This window comes from Gracilinanus agilis, chromosome 4 (genome assembly GCF_016433145.1).
Source record: "Gracilinanus agilis isolate LMUSP501 chromosome 4, AgileGrace, whole genome shotgun sequence".
NCBI lineage: Eukaryota > Metazoa > Chordata > Mammalia > Didelphimorphia > Didelphidae > Gracilinanus > Gracilinanus agilis.
Window position 1 is genome coordinate 256279103 of NC_058133.1, and position 8814 is coordinate 256287916.

An 8814-nucleotide genomic window follows, 5' to 3' on the forward strand; every position below is an offset into this window, starting at 1 on the left:
TCTCATTCCTCCCCTTTCCCCAAGATGGTGGATAAAAAGGTCATATATCTGTTATTGTATGTTACATATTTCTATATCATGTTGTGGTCCCCATTCCGTCTTGCCTCCTCCAAGAACTTGCTCACTTTAATAAGTAGTTAACTTGATTATGCATTGACATTGCAATTTTCAGGTTTTCATCTACTGAGGCTTTAGCATTTATTTCCCTGAAAACAAAGGCCTCTTCCCAGGCCTAATAAAACCCCAAACCATTCTTTCCTTGATCTTTTTAGCCTATTCATAGTAATGGCTAGCATTTACACAACACTTTAAAGATTTTCAAAGCACTTTACAGTTATCTTATTTGATCCTCACAACAACCCTGGGAGGTAGGTGCTGTTATCTCCATTTTACAGATGGGGAAACTGAGGCAGACAAGTTAAAGACAGCTGGGAAGTGTCTAATATCATATTGAACTTTGGTCTTGCTGGCTCCAGTCTCAGCCCTCTAGCCTCTGCGCTACCTAGCTGGTATTCTACTTTCTCGGTTTTACAGCTAAACTTCTTGAGAAATAGTTCACATCAGATAAGTCTTAATTCCTCATTATCATTCCACAGTGTTCTCACCCTTTTGCAATATGGTTTTTGTCCCTAATTCTCTACCAGTATTGCTCTAAAGTTGGTTATTTCCTAATTGCCAATTTCCATGGCTTTATTTCTGTCTTCATCTTTGATCTCAGGGCAGCTTTGGGCTTTATTAACTTGCCCTTGTTGGATATTCTTTCCTTTCTTGACTCAAATACAATATGTTCCCCCTAGTGATCTTCCTCCTTCTGTACTTCTATCTCTGTCTCTTGCTGGTTGTGTGTCCTCTCAACCCCTTAATGTGTGTATTTCTTAAGAGTTTGTTCTCCATTCTCCACTTTTTTTTAAACCTTTACCTTCCATCTTAGAACTGATACTAAATATTGTTTCCAAGGCAGAAGAGCAGTAAGGGCTAGGCAATGAGGGTCGAGTGACTTACTCAGGATCACACAGCTAAGAAGTGTCTGAGGCCATATTTGAAACCAGGACCTCCCATCTCCAGGCCTGGCTTTCTCTACTGAGCCTCTAGCTGTGCCATGTATTTTCACTCTTGATGACCTTATTTTCTTCTGTGCCTTTAGCTACCACTTCTACCTCTCAGATCTTTGACTCTAACATTGACTTCTGAGCTCCAGACCAGCACTTCAGGCTCAAGTTGTCCAAAACTGAACTTATTTTAGAGTTACAGATTTAGAGCTGGAAGGAACCTTATACAGGCCAATGAATCAAATTCCCCTCATCATGAGGAAACTTGAGTCAGAGAAGTGAAATGACTTTCCCAGGGTCATAGATCTAGAGAGTTTGAGGTAGAATTTGAACTCATGTTTTCCTAACTCTTAAGCATAGCATCCTAACCATTCTACCACACTGCCTCTCTGTATATTGTGTGCCCTTCTTTCTGATTTCATTATATCTGTAACATCCTTTTGTCTAGTCTCCCATGTCAGAAATGTGGGGTTTCCTTTGACTTTTCCTTCTGCTTCATTTCTCTAGTTGCCAAACCTTTTCTCTTCTAAGTTCTATCACCTCCATTTTTTCTCCATTTCCACAGCACAAACTCAAAACTCCTTAATATCCCCTACCAGGACTATCACAATGCATCCCTAATGGGTCTTCCTGTCCTTTCTCTTTGTGTTCTAACGTGATGGTAGAGTGGTTAGAAGGCTGGACCTAATGTCAAGAGGAACCGAGTTTGAATCTCAATTCAGGCACTTACCAGCTAGGAGGCCTTGAGTAAGTACTCTATCTGATTCAATTGAACCATAGGTAAAATAATGATAATAATGTTTTTCGGGATGGATGTGAGGATACAATGAGATAACAAATGTAAAACATATTGCAAAACTTAAAGTGCTATATAAGGGTTGGCTGTTACTAGTTGAAAAAATATTTTCAAATCATACATACTCAGCAATACCACTACTAGGTCTATATGCCAAAGAGATCAAAGATAGGGGAAAAGGACCTGTTTGTACAAAAATATTTCTAGCAGCTTTTTTTTTTTTTTTTTGGTAGCAAATTACTGGAAACTGAAGGGATGTTCATCAGTTGGGGAATGGTTGAACAAGCTGTGATATATGCTGGTAATGGAATACTGTTGTGTCATAAGAAACAACAAATTAGATGATCACCAAAATCTGGGAAGATTTATATGAAGTCTCATATGAAGAAGGTTATCTACTGCCAAGTTGTACTTTTTTTAAACCTTTACTTGTTGACTTAGAATTGATACTAAGTATTGATTTCAAGGCAGAAGAGTGGTAAGGTCTAGGCAATTGAAATTAAGCGACTTTCTCAGGATCACACAGCTAGAAAGTGTCTGAGGCCAAATTTTAACCCAGGACCTCTGGCCTCTAGACCTGGCTCCCTGTTAAATTTTCGCTGGGAGCATTTAAACCTCAGAAGTCAGCATTACAGTAAATCAAGGCTTGATTAATTTTTCTGTTGGTTCTCTAGGCCTACCTTTCTTTCCTTAGTTGCACATAAACTTTTTACTTATATTCTCCAGCTCATTAGTCATGATGAAGGAGTTGAAATTCTCCTTATTCCCTCTCTCTACCACCATTACTTAGTAACCTCTTTAGAGGTTCATTTAATCCTTACTACCCAATTAAGATTCAAATATCTATCTATCTATCTATCTATCTATCTATCTATCTATCTATCTATCTCCAGGATATTTTTCTTCTTTCTTCAGTTAACTTAGTGCCTAGTTCATAGTTTTTCCTCAACAACTCCTGTTCTCAACGCAGGGGATGTTTATGCATACCTATGTATATGTGTGTGTACACACATATGTATATATTTATCTACACATATACACAATTGCATGTGTGTGTGTGTGTGTGTGTGTGTGTGTGTGTACACCAAAAATCTGTAGAACTTTGATTAGAATGCTGGATCTGATCAAGAAGATTCATCTCCCCGAGTTCAAATTCAGCTTGAGACATTAGCTGTGTGACCCTAGGCAAGTTATTTCACCCTATTTGCCTCAGTTTCCTCATTTTTAAAATGAGCTAAAGAAGGAAATGGCAAACCACTCTCCAGAATCTTTGCCAAAAAAAGACTCTCTCTCTCTCCATATACATATGTTATATAGATATATAGCTTCACAAGTATGTATGTATGTATTTATACACACAAATAGATATATAAACTCCCTCAAAAATCTTACCCTCCCAGTTCCTCAACTTACTCATTTTATCCCATTTCAGATACATACAGAAATGGTCATACTTTGATCTTGCCATCATCCACAAATGTTCCACTTCCATGTTCACAAACAAACAAATTTTACAAACTGAAATTTCTTGATCTAATCGCAATCTGTTGTGATTTCAGCTTTCCTTCTGCCACAAAACTCTAAACCATGTTTTCAGAACATGATCTCCAGTCCCTCTTTATCTCTTCAATTCTTTCCTAGGACATTACCCCTGCCCTGGCCATATTCTCTCCCCCTCCCCTTTTGGTAAATCAACTCTACACCATTTTCTTCTCTTGAATCCCTTGCCTTCTTTTTCTTTTGCCAGTCTTGCCTCAAGCCTCAGCCTTGGATTACTCCCACCATCTGTTGCCTTTGTTCCTACTTATAGGCTGCTGAACTAAGCTGAAGAAAACCACAAAACCATGCCAACTGGGCCCACTACAAATGTATGTTAGTTACATAATATTAGCTGGGTTCTCATTGCAGCAAGACAATCCTTTTACACTTCTCTAATTGATTCACTCTATCAGTCGCTACTATGGCCTTTCCCATCCTTTATCACTCCTCAAACCTCTCCTGGCTCCCCCTTCCCACACCCTTTCAGCTAAAACCTCGACTCATATTTCAGTGAAAAGATTGAGGCCATTTGTCAAGAGCTTCTACTTATCCCCCTCTTCTTCATCTAACATCACTCAGATTCATTCCGCTATGATCTCCTCCTTCACCCGTCTCACATAATGAGGCAGCTCTTCTTGCCAAGGCAAACCCTTTTATGTGCACAAGTGATCCCATTGCATATGTTCTCTAGCAATTTGCTGGAGAATTTGTCACACTTCCCTATTATTGTTGAGGGTTTGGCAGTTCTCTCATCCCCATCCCACCCCCCACAACCTAGTGTAAGAATTTAAAATGAGGGTTTTATGCTAATATGAGAATTCTAAAGCAATATTGTGGTTGCTGATTTAAAAATATTATAGCTTCAGTCAAAATGACTTTTAGCAACTTTATTTACAAAGAGGTAGAAAGAGTGAAAGTGGAAAAATGTAACAAAAGAGATTTAACAAGCCTACCAGCCCTTTTCTGATGAATTGAGGCTCAGCCCCACAAGGCTTCCCCATGTGGATTTCCCGGTAATTCCCAAGCCAGAAGTCCTGTGGTACCTTCAGGTAGAGTAAAGGAGGTCCTTTCTGAAACCAATCTCTCCAAAAGCCAGGAAAGGAAAGCCAGCTACTCACCCAGCAATGTGATGCAGAATCTCCAAAGGAGAAGTCAAAGAAGCAGCCCTCCAAAGCAGAAGTCCAAGAGCCAAGGTCCCAAGTCGAAGCTGATATCCCAGTCCAAAGCCACCTCCCAGAGGCAAGTCACTAACCCCAGAAGCCTGGACAGAAAGTTCAGGACTTTTTATAGTCCTTTTTACAAGTTACTTCCTGTCCCTTCCTCCATTTTATGGGAACCAATTGCAGTCTTTCAATCTGCTTAGCACTGCCTGGGGGTGGTCAGCAACCACTTTAGCAAGTGACTTGTGAACATTCTTACTTAGTGTTAAGTAGAGGTGCTTAAGTTTTTGATTGATTAACTTAAAAATTGCTGATTGATAAAGTTTGATTCACTCTTCACACTAGGTATTACCCTCAACTCCTCACTCTCCCTACACATTCCACCCTTCCACCTCCGACTCCCATATTCAATATGCTGCCAAAGCCTATCGCTTGTCATTCTTGCTTTTCCAAATTCTTTCTCAATGCCACTTCTCTCCTCTCACACTACCACCACTCTGGTGTGGGCCCTCATCACCTCATGCCAGAACTATTGGCAATAGCTTCCTGGTTGCTTTTTCCGTGCCTCAAGTCTCTCCTCACTCTAGTTCATATTCACTCAGCTGTCAAGATGGTCTTAAAGCACAGATCTGACCAATTCACTCTCCTACTCAAAAAGCTTCAGTGACTTCCTAACATTTCTGGGATCAAACATAAAACCCTCTGTTTGGAATTCAAAGCTCTTAATAAGCTAGTCACTTTTTCTTCTCACATCTTATTCTATCCCAAGTACTCTGTGATCCAGTGACATGAACCTTCTTCATTCCTTGAACAAGGCATTCCATTTTCTGCCTCTTGGCATTTTCACTGGCTGAAAATGCATCCACTGCATCACCTAACTGCATATTGAATGCATTAATTACAGATCAGCAGCCAGGCCAAAATCCATTTCCTCACTATTGTGAAAGGAAATTCTTGGTTCTCTTTGTCTATTCTGAGTTTATACTTATAAAAAGGGAATCCTTTATTTTCTTTGCCTAGTTGGAGTTAAAACTTTGGTTAAAAATAACTTAAATACCCCTACTTAGTACCTCACTAGATTGTGAGGACAAGATTAACTCTCCTTTGTCTACTTTTGAATTAATCAACAAAATGAATACACTCATACTTAACCATAAAGTAAGAGAAACTCTTACTTAGTAGTTTATACCTCCAAAAGGAAGACATCCCTACTTAACCTTAAGTAGGGGGAAGTCTGCAGCCCATGTGCTAAACTGGGTGACAACTCAGAAACATGTGAATCCTAGGAGGAGAGTTAATACCTTTAGAAGTGACAAGTCCCACAGACACTGTCCCTGGACAGGGCTGGACAATTTGGAAACTGTGATTGGCCCTTGTGAAGAGGGGCAGGAACAGGAAACCACCATGAAAGCCAGGAAATCCTTGGGCTGAGGCAGTCTTGTGAGTTGAGTCTCATGGACAGTGTCTCCTGGAGATAGTCTTCAAGGGAACTTCACTGGAGACTGCTGCTTGGATTGTGGCTTCAAGTTAGATTCTGACTCCTGTACCTCTTCATTGGGTGAGCTGACTCCTTTCTTAGTTTTCCTAAGAGGTTAGCTTCCATCTTGGAGGAGACCTCATGACTGAAGACTAATATAGGTATTTTCTCTAACCTCTCTCACATTTCTCTATTGTTTCCCCTCTAATTTGGTAAATAAACTTCTGACTTGAGATAACTTTGGTGACCATGTTATTACATATAATTTAAATCCAATAACTAAATTTAACCTTTACACTATGTGGTTATCAGTCTAGAATTAGCTATAGAATACTTGTACCTACCCCAAAATAGAGCTGGGGGAGACTTTATAGTATACACACACACACACACACACACATAATCAATATATTAATAGCCATTTTCAGAAGCAAACTCCCTAACTGTGTATGCTCCAAAGACTGAAACCCCCTTATATAAAAGCTACAAAGGAGAAGATCAAAGAAGAGAGAAATTCATTGCTTATTGCAAATGATATAAATATTTTTAACCTTTACCTTCCTCATATATTATTAACTAATATTGTATATTAGTTCCAAGATAGAAGAGTGGTAAGGTCTGTGCAATGGGGGTTAAATGACTTGCCTATGGTCCCATAGCTGAAAAATGTCTGAGACCACATTTGAACCCAGGATCTCCCATCTCTACAACTGGCTCTCTATCCAATGGATTATATACCTGTCCCCCACATAATATATTGTTAACAAACCATAAAAAAGGAGATGGAACTACATTAATCTGACTTTGTTGGTATGTATCTCCTCTATCAAATGATGTACTCTTAGACAAGCTAAAAAGGTTAGGGGAAAAAGTAGAGAAGAAAATCAAATCTAAGAAGTAAAGACAAAGTAAGAGGCAATTCCAGCTTGTTTCCTCATCTGTAAAATGAGGGAGCTAGTCTCTAAGGTACCTTCCAGCTTTTTCATCTAGGATTTTATGAAATGAATTTGTGCCTGATATTGCTTCCAGGATGCAAGAAGAAAATTCTTGGTATAAGAGAGCTATTGTTAGTAATCTTTAAGAAATCACATTTAATGGGAAAAGTGCTAAAAAAACAAGATGGGTAAGTGTCTCAGTTTTTTTAGAAAAGGATTTTCTCCATCTAGTTGGTGGATTTTTGGGAACCATGGAGTAATACGGGCAACATCATAAAATTACAAACCATTAGAATTTTTATATAGTTGTAGTTATATATGTTGTTTTCCTGGTTCTGTTCACTCCACATCTATTCATATAGGTCTATTCATTTATTTCTGCTAATAGAATTTTCTCACAGGTAGTGTTCATTGTGAGGATCAATTGAGAAAATACGTGTAAAATGCTTTGTAAATCTTAAAGTGCTATATATAAGTGGTAACTTACTAAACAGATTTCTAGACTAGTAAACCTGAGCAATGTATCTTGGTTTTAGGAAGACATTTGGTAAATTCTATCATGATACCATTGTGGAGAAGATAGAGAAATGTAGGTGGGGTGTTAGCATGGAAGAGCACTTACCCATACCCATTATGAGGGTCGAGCACACTATGCTTTGTGCAGAATTTGCCCTCACTATGATGAAATTCAGAGCTCTGACAAATGAAATCTGAATGGTTGATTTATATGGAGGAGGGGAAATAACCTTAAAAAGAGATCTGAAAGTTTATTGCTTCCTAATTATTTTCGGCTTTTCCCCTCAAGATAGTAAACAAGCCTATTGGGATTGGTAAAAAGGATTTTTGACTACATTGCTTGTAACTGGTCATTTGCTTATATTATTGTATTTGCTGATTTCTTGAAGGTTTAAATTTTTGAGTTTATCTGTATTAATCTAATTAATATCTATTCTGTTATATGATTCTTTATCTGTACTGTTTTCCTATGATTTTACTGAACAACATATCATTGTAAAAAGCCCATGAACATCTTACACAAAATTTTCTTTTTTAAGTTGTAAAAAGCCCATAAGTCTTTAATATCCTGGATTTGTCATCTTAGCTATCAAGGTCACATGCTGCTTATACAACCTTGAAGAATATAATGACTTAAGAATTTAAATTGTAATTTTATAAGGGATCTTTAGAAATGACTTTATATCTTCTGGATGGATAATAGGTTTTCATATATATATATATATATATATATATATATATATATAAAGCAGGAAGACAAAAAGAGCTCCTGCATGCATGACATTTTAACTTTTTAGTTTAATTTATTTTCCTACCAGAAGGATCTAAAATTCTTGGTGATGTTTTAGACCCAAATAGGTTTTTATCAGCAATTACCAAGGTTGAAAGATTTGCTATACCTGCAGAATTTGTGACAAGTATAGAGTTTTTAAAACATCACAAAACAAGTGGCTATCTATAAACTCATGTGAATCCTATACAATAATGGGTTTGTTTGCTATTGTCAATAACGGAGCTTTGTGAATTTTGTGAATTTGGTATTTATTTGAATGTACATTATCTACTTTATTATTATTTTTATAAATCTGTTATTCTGTAAAAATAATTTGCATTCACAGTAGTTCACGATCAAGTTTAAAAAGGAAATTGGATCTCATTTTTTGGGTGATAAACCTTTCACTGATTCTAAGCTATATATATATATATTTTTACATTTATTAATATTCATTTTTAACATGGTTACATGATTCATGCTCCTCCTTTCCCCTTCAACCCCCCCCCCCGCACCCCCCCTACCCATGCGCATTTCCACTAGTTTTGTCATGTGTCCTTGATCAAGACC